Source organism: Mus caroli, unplaced genomic scaffold, assembly GCF_978045245.1.
Source record: "Mus caroli unplaced genomic scaffold, Mus_caroli_1 scaffold_3, whole genome shotgun sequence".
Classification (NCBI taxonomy): Eukaryota; Metazoa; Chordata; class Mammalia; order Rodentia; family Muridae; genus Mus; species Mus caroli.
This window is the reverse complement of record NW_028227258.1, coordinates 79194590-79206728: the sequence shown is the minus strand read 5'-3', so window position 1 is coordinate 79206728 and position 12139 is coordinate 79194590. Positions and strand designations below refer to the sequence as shown.

The window sequence follows — 12139 nt, the reverse complement described above, 5'->3', positions numbered from 1 at the left end:
CAGTGGGTTAGAAACTATAGACCTAGGTAGAATCAGGGCTAAGGGCAGGCAGGGCTTTGTTGGCCTGCCAGGAACAGAGGGAGGAGATACAAAGTGTAAGGCTGTGGGTGGAAAGAATCTGGAACTGGAGGTGTAGCTCACTGGAGCACATGTGTGAGGATCTGGGTTCTGTCCCTAGTACTAGAAAAACAAAACAGAAGATACCCACTCCCATCTTGTCCTGCAGCTTCTGAAGAAGCTATCAAACCTACTGAGTGGTGCCATCCACTAGGGTGCAGAGACCTGATCGCCATGCTAACAGAAAAGTGAGAGACCCCTGAGCCGTGTCTTGAGAGCACTTGTACCTTGTCCACATCTATTAGATCGGCCTTTATAAGCTCTTTCAGTGTTGGTTGACAGTCTTTAGGACTAAATGAGTTTGATGATGAGGTGTGAGTGGGAAAATCATATTAATGATAAAAAATATAGAAAAGTTGGACCCCAAGTCAAAATGTATTTATTTACTTAGAGACAGGGCCTCACTTATAGCCCTGGCCTTGAAGCCACAGAGATCTGCTTGCTTCTGACTCTCAGATACTAACATTAAAGGCATATAGCACCATGACCAGCAAAGTTTTAAACAAAAATTATTATGTAAAATCACTATAATGTTTTATTGTGATACTTAACTATAGGTTAAATATAATTAAAAGTAGATTTCTATGTATCATTTAAACCCATGTAATATTAAATACTGAGCAGCTAAATTCATCAATCACCTTAAGAGACAAAACCTGAATTGCAAATTTTGCCAACTAAAAGGACTATTTAGTCTTATCTTCAAGGAAGCCCACACTCAGCCTCATGATGGAGCACTAAATGGAAATCTAAACATTGTTTATATTGAAAACAAATTTTTCAATATATTCATTTCAATATATATTTCATTGGTTTTATTGAAGACAAATTTTTCATACAATACTGATTTCATACATTCTGATTTCAGTTTCCCCTCCAGTAACAAGCCCCTCCCCATCTACCCTTTTACTAAGATCCACACCCTACTGTCTTCCTTAGAAAACAGAAGAAAAAAGTCAAATAAAAAGCACAAGACACATATATAAATATAGAGACATGCACCTTTTATATACAGGAATCCTATAAAAACACAAAATATGTAATATTTACTCAAAGATCTGTAAAGTTAAAAAAAAAATGCTGTCACAAAACATTGAGATAAAGTCCGTCCAAAACTGCCATTGAGTTGGTTTTGTGTTGGTCCTATTACTGGGTACAGGGATTGTTAATGTGGATCTGCTTAGGCTATCTCTTAGTCAATTGGCTAAGGGTTTGTCAGTCTTAACTTATTTTCTCAGAAAACCAGTTCTTTGTTCTATTGATTCTTTGTAAATATTTTGTTTCTATTTTCCTGATTTCAACCCTGAGTTTGATTATTTATTGCCACCTTCTCCTTTTGGGTGCTATTTCTTTTTATTCTAGAGTTTTCAGTTCTATTAAGTTCCTAATAAGTTTCCTTGTTTGTTTGTTTTTGATTTTTATGTAGATACCTAGTACCTTTGACCTGAGTTTTTCATGCATCCTTCATTCCTATTATTCTTAAATTGGGTCTGTTCTAAATCTCAGATTTTCTTTGACTGAGGTATCAGCATTCCTTTTATCTTATCTTCACTGTGTAAGATTCTCTCTTCCTTCTCCTGTCTTCTGTTTCTGAGACTTGCCTCTGAGGATCCCGCTTGACTTCCTACAGTTTTCATTTTGTTTTCCATCAGTTTGGGTTTTCTTCATTGGTTCTTTTTTCACCGCCATGTCTTGAACATTTTTAAATTTCATTCTATGCTTTGTGTTCCATAAATTAATGGATTTATTCATATCATCTTTTAAAACATATAGCATATTTATTACAGCTATTTTGAAGTCCCTGCCATGGGCTTTGGCTAAATTGCATTTTTCAGGGTCCACTGTAGAAGGATTGCTTTGCTCTAATAGAGATATAATGCCCTGGCTGTTATTGTGAGTCTACACAAAGCCCAGGTGAATAGACATTTGGATTTGGGCTGATTATAAGTCTAGATGCTGATATCAGCTCTTGTGTGTGTTAGATGGGTGTTCAATTCTTTGGTTTCTGTTGCCCTCTCTGTTTCTTAAAATATATTAGCTATGGGCTGTCTCCTGAGACTTGCTATAAGAGGCTACTGAGGATCTCTAGGCAGACCATTTTTCCGATACTCTGGCCAGTGTAGCATCTAAATACTTAACTCAGAAACAAAGCACATGAAGTGAATGTCAAAGCTGAACTCACTCAAGATGTTCAATCCTAAAATGGAAAAGACCCAATCAATAGAGAAAGGAAGACACTTTTTTAGTCCTTAATTTCCATATTAGATCTCTTAAATATTTGAAAAAAAAGTCCAAAGAATTCCCACACTTTACCCTTCACCTGTATATATGGACACATGTGTGCACGCACATTTTTCCAACCAGTTAGCAAGTTGTAGCTTGGATGTCCACTTGTCCCTCAACCCTGCACTGTATATAATCATACTTTTATAATTATCAAAGTCAGAGAACTATCAGCAGTATTATCATGTAAACTTCAGGCTTCCTCAGAATTTCCTGATTGTTATAGTAATGGCCATTACAGGAAACAATCTGAATGGAGCCTTGCCCATCCATTGTTACATAGCTGATGTCCTCTGCTTTTGTCATGGTATTTTCTCCTGGAGCAAAACAAAACTTGATTTTTTTAAACACACATCAGTGTGGGTTTGATGTTTATTCATGCAGACCTTCAGGTAGTACTTTATGTCAGGAATTCCACAGGAGTGCTTGCATGACCTTTTGAATGTGTGTTAGCTGTAGATGTTGATATTTCCTGACATCCAGGATATGAGAAAATATCAGTGCCTTGGAGTCACCAAGACAGGGTTGGCACTCTCAGTCAGACCCCAGATGCCTCTCTTTAAGGTGTATACATGTGTCCTTGAGTATATATGTTTCTATATAGCGTATGTACCATGTGTGTGCAAGTGCTCACAAAGGCCAGAAGAGGTATCAGATTCCCTGGAACTGGGATTTCAAAGGTCACATTTAAGAGCAACTTCCAAAGATGTCATTTTAATAAGAGATTCATTTTAAATAAAGAACCTACCTTTTATGTTGCTATTTCATTTGTAACTGGTGACTAGCAATAGAAACTGACTCATTTTTTTCTTTTATATATTTAATCAAGTGGTGTGTGGACTTAATAAGACAACTGAATGAGTATGGAACTGAGATGAAGCAGACTTTCATAATGTTGGAATTAAATTTCTGACAGTTTTAAACTCCTGTGTTGTGTGTGTGTGTGTGCGTGCGCGCGTGTGCACAGGCACTAACATGCTGTGGAGGTTGGAAACTGCTGGTTGATTCTCACTTCCCACCATATGTATTCAGGAGGTTGAATTCAAGTCATCAGGCATCATGGAAACTACCCTTATCTGCTGAACTATCTCTCCAGTCCCACAACTGCAATTATATGTAAAGATGTGTGAGCTTGTGAATGACAGCTACTACAGAACCTCCCTATCTTATTTTCATTTCCTCACGTGCTAGAAATACCACCCCAGAGACATGAATACTTGAAATTCCAGGGTTCTGTTTGTTTGAAGTAGCATCAAACTCATCTAGATATTCTTCCTCTTCAACATATGAACCACTTGCAATACGAAGATATTTAAGCAGAGAAGAGCACAGAGAAGAGCACTTGCTGCTTTTGCAAAGGAGCTTGGTTTGGTTCCCAGCACCCACATGGCAGCTAACAACCAACAGCCATCTAGAGTAGGTAACTTCAATGCCAAGCATTCTGACCATCCTCTTTCAGCTTTCTTGGACACACACACTCACGGGGCGGGGGAGGGGTCGTAAAACACGTATACAAAGAACATTTTTTAAAAAATAAAAAGGGGAACCACGTCAAATATCTCAGTTCAATATCAGAGCAAAGTGTCAAGCCCACATGTAGGTCCCATCTTATTCAACTCTGCAAACATCAGTATCTAACTCTATAAGAACAACTAGTGCAAAGCAGTGTATTTCCAGCTTACAGAGGGCAAGAGTGACAGGCATTCCCTTGGTATGGAAGAGTGATACATGAAGGGGTCAAGCCATGGATCTGTGAGCTTGAATTGCCTGGACTGCCTGGGCTTGAATCTAACCTCAATCCCTGGGACTGTATCAGATTCTTTCATCACTATGTGGTCTCCTCCGACCCAGAAGCACAAGTATTTTGGCAGGAAGAACAAGTGAATAAGTGCTGAAAACCCATCACCAAATCATCCCAAGAAATGGTTCCTATTGATTCAACAGATTAGCTCAATACATGCTCAGGTCCTGTTACACACACTGTCAAAGTCTAAATGGCTTTAAAATCCATTGCATTTTTATATTTGTATGAGTGGCATTTCTGCATACACAAGTATGAATAGCACCAAATTCCCAAAGGGGCCAGAGGAGGGTATTGGATCCCTTGGAAGTAAAATTACAAATGGTGGTGGATCCCCATCTGTGGGTGCTGGGGATCAAACCTGGATTCTCTCTACAAGAGCAGCCAATGTTCCTAACCACTGAGCCATCTCTCCAGCCTCTCCCACCATGATCTTCAGTGTTCTTGATGTGACCTTGCCCAGTGAGCATAAGGAACTAAGATCTAGGCATGGCTTCATTCCCCACTCAAGATCTACACTGTGTGTTCACTTTCACTATTTAACTGACAATAAACAGACGTGTGATCTTATGCTGGCAAAACAAAGTGGGAGATATTTAAGAAGCTCACATAGTAGAGGAGATAGGACACAAACAATCCATTATAACAGGGTAGGGGTTCATGTACCAAGCAACAACTCTGTCATCTATAGCATGCATATTCCTATGGGTGCCTCGGTTGTTCTTTTATTCTTGAAAGGATGACATAAACCTCATTTGTCTCCATTTAAGGACCAGTCCTGATTTTAAAAAGAAGGTCATAAGGCATAGATCCAGGAACAGACCATACGTCCCAGGAACTAGGCCATAAGGCAGCAGATCCAGAAACAAACCATAAAATCCAGAAACAAGGTCATAAAACCCCCTCCCAAAGAACTCTGGGGATAACCACAAAAATTGGGAAATATCTTATCTCAGAATGGGCCGCCTGTACTGGGCACCCCATCTCATCCTATGGTTAAATGTTCATGACATAGGAATGCAAACCACTGACAACCTGTGACCCCCCCCCCCCCCCGCACCCAATTTTAATTACCTAATCCTTCTGGAGAGCTCCCCTCCCCCACCGCCTTTGGGTTTGCCATTTTGGAGAATGATTAACACCCCCACATGCTGGTTGTTTCTGCAGAATAAACACTCTTTGTCTTTTGCCTACTTGCTGAGTTTGGGGTCTTCCCGCAGAGAATTTTGGACCCTGACAATTCAACTAAACACCAATAACTCAATTATTTTCCCTTGAGTTCCTGCTTCAACTTTACATTGCCTCTCAACTATTAGTGTGAATCGATCCACTTCCATACTAAAAGTTGCATTTCTCTGTGATTTCATATGACTTGTTTTGTTTATTTGAACTCCTTACAGAGCTTTCAAGTAACATGCACTATGCTCTGCATCCTGCTGAATTTGTTATCTCCTGTCTGCTTTGAACAGCTCACTACATGCAGGTGCTGAGTAAACACCCACCGTTTTTCTTAAGAAGTACATTATACTAGAAGCAAGAGATAACTGCACAACAAAGTGTAAATAGGCTTCTTTCCGATTTAAAATGTGTAAATATTATTAAATTCACTTTGCCCCTCTGCCCCGGAAGAAGGTTCACACAGGTAGAAGAATGAATGGAAGACGCAGTAAGAATGATTTTGTAAGAAGTTAAAAGGCAGACGAGGGCTGTGGCTCAGGGGTTGAGTACTTGCTAGCATGTACAAGGTGCTGTGATTGCTCCCCAGTGCCACAAAATAAAATGAACAAAAATCTGCAGGCTCTCATCTTCCCTGTGAGCCTCACCTACTCCCAAGATATATGCACCTCCCGAGCTTGCTGTCTAGCAAAGACCTCTAGTTAAGCACTTTAGCCAGGTAGGCATTGTGAAAACCTGACAGAAAAAACTCAGGAAGATGAACTAGTGAAGCAAATAGGAGGAATGGATTGGGAAAAAGTAGGAAGTATGGGCAGGATAGAAGACAGGAGGTTCCCGTGATGTTGCCTGGTAAGACGTGCAGAAATGCCTGTTCACCCAGACAGCATATCAAAAGACCAATTACATTATTCCATCCAAGTCCATCTTGGTGAACCAATGACTTTAATGGAGTTGCTTGCAGTGTAAATGTCTTGGTCAGCTAAATTACCAAAACAAACAAACAAGCTCCACCCTCCTCCCTTCTTTGTGCTCTAGCACCCCTTCAAAACCACATGCAGCTAGCTCAGGGTTAGACACACCTGGAGGTGGGCTGCTAGCATCTGAAGTGAGGTCCTACTAACCATCTGCCCCCACCCCCTTGACTACAGAATGCTAATAGGCTTGAGTGTTTCCAGTGGGTAACCCCAGCTGCTGTAATGTCAAGATATCACAGTCACCATGCTATAACTACAGCCAACATTCTACTAGAAGCAGAGAGCTCTGTTGGAGTTTGGACTTTCCCTATGTATTGTAATGCTAAATACTGGCCCTCAAACCCTGGTTGCCCCCAGGGATGAGAGAGTCTTCCTGTACCCAAGTGACATACCCAAGGGACCTATGTAACCTTGCCCTTCAAGTCAGCCCTGATTGGTAAATAAAGATGCCATCAGCCTATAACTGGGTAGGAAGTAGGTAGAGGTTTTGGGTACCAGGCTTGGGGTCTGAGGAAGGTGAACAAGGTGGAGAGAGGAGAAGATACCATGGGGGTAAGAATCTTAAAAATGTAGCCATGAGAGCTGGCCAATTGGAGGTAAGAGCAATCTAGACTGGCACATAGCAAGTCATATTGTGAGATTGTTGGCAGCAAAGTAGATATAATATCATAGATGGTAAGATATCTGCCCACCTCTAGTGCATTAAAAGAGTGTTATAAATGTAAAGGTTGTGTGTCTTTTATCTGGGAACTGAATGATCAAAATCAGGCTAGAATCCACACTCCCATAAAGTTTAAATACCTACTACAACAGAGCTTACCTGGCCAGACATAGGAAAGGTGCATCTCAATGGTAGAGAGCATGAGTATTGTGCACCAGGCCCTGAGCTGCACCCTCAGAAATAAGTCAATGGTGGAGTTAGGTTCAATAAGAAGCAAAGGAACAAAAGAAACAGGAGTTTGGAGGTAATAATGAAAGAATAAAAGAAAAGCTATTGGAAGGTTTCCAGAATTGAGACCAAGAATGTGGAAAACAACAATAGCTGACAAATGGTGCACACAAGGGCAAGCAGCGACCAAGGAGAAAAGCCAGGCAAGGAGCCACATCAGCTACCCGCAGTTCTGGGTAATGCAAGGCAGTTCTTCCTAAGTAAGGCAATGAGATCCGAGAGCGCATGGTTTCTTCAATACTGTGTTACAGGCCTGGAATGTTAAACCACTCACTCTCTCTCTTACACACACACACACACACATACACACACACACAGAGAGATACCCCTAGCATGCAGTTACATATTGTAGGTATAAATAATTAACTAGAAAGTCTTGGCATTTATTATTTTTCAAAATGAATAGGTACTTTAATTTGCACATTAACACTGTTTGTTTAAAAGATTCATTCTTGAGTTACATGAAAAAATTAAGAAATTAAAAGCAAATATGTATAGAATGGTATGGCTATTAAAAATTCTTTAAAATTTTTGTTTCAAAATATAGACATACCTCAATGTTGACAAAAGCTCATAAAACCAGAAAAGAGTTGGGGCTGACCTGGTCCACGTACACACAAGGCGGGTCTTGTGTAATTACTTCCTTTAATGTTTTAAAGTTGGCTTCAGTGTTCATTAGAAACCAAACTTCAAAGAGGATTTCCTGTTCATGTTTGATAACTGAAAAGGAGAAGGTAGATTTCCATAGAATCTCACAATAGGAAGGAACCAATGAAGCTAAGTCTTACATTATAGTGAAGGTCAGGTCTATTTTTTGACTAAAGCTGGTGATGGCTGGCACCATACAGATTTGCTCAAAACAATAGAACAATACTCTTTCCTTCTTTGTGAAGTCTTCAAATATCCTAAGGGACAGATGTGGTCACTCTTCAAGTTGACTTGTCCAGGACATAATTGAGCTCATCTGGCTTTGGCGAACAGCCTAACCAAGCATTAAGCACCTCCATGATATCCAGATGCAGCCCAAGTGTCATTCTTAGCACACAGATGATGTCAGGACCGGATGCATCACCCAATGGGGAGGTTCCTAGGAGGATTTGCAAATCATGCCCTTTGTCCTTGGGAAATTTGAGCATGGTGAGGAGGGATACTGCAGAGGGCAGTGGATGGTGATGGCATTGCTGACCACACAGAAGCCAAGCTCTATTTAATAAAGCCAGAAATCATAATTTTAGATTTACATATTTCTTAGGATTTAAAAGTTCTGTCACAGATTCCAAGATTATACAAATACTAACGGTGCTCATCAATTTTAAAATGATGGTGCTCTGAGGTAATAATTAAACTCGGCAATCAGGCCACTAATGCTGGTTACTCCTGTTAATTAAAGCAGACTGGTCATGAGCACTAAGCTAGAGCAATACCAGGTAACTAGTGTAGTAGCAGATAATAGAAAGAGCTCCAACCCAGACCACCCTACAAATGAATGCTAAGTAGCAAGCAGGCAGGGTGGGGAACAGGAGGGAGGACCCTCCAGATGATAAACATATTCTACTGCTTTAAGTAATTAAGCTAAGAAGTGTCTTGAGTTTGAGCGGCAAAAGCTTCAGGATGCTGTTCTGCCCACGCGATGCACCCATCTTTGGAGAGGATCTGTAGTTGAGTACTACTTGTGCAAGATCAGACTTCTTTTGTGGCTGAATACTTGAGGGATAATGGCAATCTTAGGAGCAATGTATTTTATTCAAATATTAACTATCACAAAAGTAGAGATAGAATAGTAGCCTAATGTAATAAATTTGCTTTGATTGAGGCGAGAACAACATCCACCAGGTGATTAGAGCTGCCCGGCCAGCCTGGGATGTAAGGGAAAGGCCTGGCTCTCTAGAAGGTGGTAAATGAAGATTACGGTAGGAAAGGAAGGTCATGTGACTTGTAGACACTTTTACTAAAGTAGAATCTTTGCTAAGTCCAGATCTCCACCCTGGTGATCAAAAAATGGCCTTGGCACACCAGACAAACTATTTCTGAGTGCGAGTCCAGCTCTGAAGGGTTGCTCTTCACAGCTAGGCCATGTGCACACCTTCTCAGAACTAATAATAATGCCCTTTAGTGTATGTTAGGTCAACATAGTCTAGATCTCTCCAGTCTTATTCCGGACAGTTTATCCAGATCCCCATTACTGTCTCCTAAAAAAAAAAATGCTATATGATGCTAATTACCTTACTTCAGAATGGAGGGCTTGGTTTGTTGTTGTTGTTGTTGTTTATTTGAACTTCTTAAGAGAATACTAAAGTTAGACACATGAAAATAATTTTCCTAAAATATATTTATTTAATAACATAACTAATTATAAAGGGCATCCATGTGCATTGACTGTATCTTTAGCTACATAAAAATATAATTAGCAAGTAAATCTATAAAGAAAAAAAACATTTTACTATAGCACCCAGAGTTCCCACAAAATTAAATTTAAAAGTCAAAATTTCAACTAAGGACTTTATTTGTTTACTTATTTACACATTTGTTTAAAATATCAAAGTTTACCCCAGTGACATATTTTCTCCAGCAAGGCCACACACCTCCTAAGCCTACCCAGACAGTACCACCAACTGGGGGAACCAAGTCCTGAAAAGCCCAAGACTCTGGAGGGCATTTATTATTCAAACCACTGCACTCCCAGAACCACCTTGCTGGCTCCAGTAGCTTTACTTTCCATTAACATACCAATAGAACACTGTGAGTCCTATGCAGTAAATGACCTCAGTAAATGAACCTCAAATTACTCGATTTAATTATTCAACATGTTAAGCGCCCCAAACAAAAATTAGACCCCAAGTAAATACATTTATTAATCTAAATTAATATTGACTAAATAAATTGACTAAAAATGTTTTCTTATTGAAAAAAATGGAATTATCTTCATGGCTGCACACTGATTTCAGTGTTTGCTAAAGTTCTGTGGAGCTGTGATCTGCGCACCTGACTCTGCCCCGCAGGAGATGCTGCAAAGCTGGCTAGAGGTGAGCCAGCAGGGGCTCTGTATCCCTCACGGAGCTCATGGTGTCCAAAGGCAACTTTAATACAAGACCAAGAGACAATGGTAAAGAAGCAAGAAAGACTAGGTAAGCAGTAAGTGTGGAAGCAGACTGATGTTTCTGGGTGTCAGAAATAAGGACACTTTCACAGAGATGTTTATTTGTGTGCGATAGAAATGACAACTCCACTGTAAAAGGCAGACAAGGGGAGGAAGGGAAAACTGAAAGATGTACTGAGCTCAGAAACACGCATTTGAGGGGATGGGGATAGTTCAAGTTCTTTAAAAACACACTGTTCCAAGTTCTGTCAGGGGCTTTCCTCCTCAGGCTCACCTGTTAGCCTCACTTGCAAGTGACCTCTGTCCCCAGAGCTCAGGGAGTGCCCCTCCCCTGTTCACTTCTCCCTGGGATACCTGCCCACTGCCATCTTGGCACACTGATGCCCTTTCCTTGTTTCTCAAGATAGTAGTAGCTCTGGTGTGTTGGTTTATGGGCTCCCCCGCCAGCCTCTGCCTTTCTCTCCATCCCTCACTCTATCTCCCGTCCTCTCTTTCTCCCACTTCCACCCCTTCCCTCCCTTCCTGTCTTCTCTCTGTCTCTCTGTCTCTCTGTCTCTCTGTCTCTCTGTCTCTCTGTCTCTGTCTCTCTGTCTCTGTCTCTCTCTCTCTCTCTCTCCTCCTGTACTGGCTAGTTTTGTGTCAACTTGACACAGCTGGAGTTATCACAGAGAAAGGAGCTTCAGTTGAGGAAATGCCTCCATGGTAAGGCATTTCCTCAATTAGTGATCAAGAGGGAAAGGCCCCTTGTGGGTGGGACCATCTCTGGGCCGGTAGTCTTGGGTTCTATAAGAGAGCAAGCTGAGCAAGCCAGGAGAAGCAAGCCAGTAAAGAACATCCTTCCATGGCTTCTGCATCAGCTCCTGCTTCCTGACCGGCTTGAGTTCCAGTCCTGACTTCCTTTGGTGATGAACAGCAGTATGGAAGTGTAAGCCGAATAAACCCTTTCCTCCCCCACTTGCTTCTTGGTCATGATGCTTGTGCAGGAATAGAAACCCTGACTAAGACACCTCCCTCTCCATGCCTCCCTCCCTCCCACTTCTACCCCTTCCCTCACTTTCTTTCTTCTCTCTCTCCCTCCCTTTCTTTCTCCTGCCTCCCTCCTCATCCCTCCCTACCACTCTCCCACTTCTACCCCTTTGCTCCCTTCCTGTCTTTCTGCCCCTCCCTTCCTCTTTCTTTTCCCACCTCACTCCCTTACCAGTCCCTGTATCTCTCTATTTCTCTCTGACTTTTCAACACTCTCTTCCTTGCTCCTCATTCCTTCTTTCTTCTTATTGCTCCCTTTCTCTCCTCTCCACCTTCCTTCCCCCCATTCTCTACTTTCCCTCCCACTCTACCCCCCTCCCTCCTGACTCATTTGCCCCCTCTCTTGCTAGCAGGCAAGCACACACACTAGACTGGCCTAGAAGTATGGGGATTGGTGCTTACTCTCTGTGATCCTGTACCTTCAATGAACTTCACTGCTCAGCATCCGTCTCCCTCCCTGGAGCCTGCTCACAGTTGTTTCTTCAGCTCTATCACAGTGTCAAATACAGTGAGTAAGCAACATATATTTACTATCCTTGAGTGAATGCTGGAATGGCCAAAGTTGACTAAGCTGTTCTTTTCTCATTGATGTGACAAAACATGTGATCAAAGCAATGTAAAGTTTATTGTGATTGACAGGTGGAGGATGCAGTTTACTGTGGCAGTAAGGATGTCATCCAATCACATTGTATTCTGTCAGAAAAAATGATGCAGGG

General features: G+C 41.3%; 1 long non-coding RNA gene across 1 annotated transcript in view; it reads left to right on the top strand.

Annotated features, from left to right (window-relative positions):
- Positions 1–10305, top strand: part of LOC110291652 (uncharacterized) — a 40551-nt gene extending 30246 nt beyond the window's left edge. Inside the window, exon 3 of the long non-coding RNA XR_015046717.1 lies at positions 10246–10305. This is a non-coding gene — a long non-coding RNA (uncharacterized LOC110291652). The remainder of the gene's footprint in view (positions 1–10245) is intronic.
- Positions 10306–12139: the final 1834 nt, after the last annotated feature.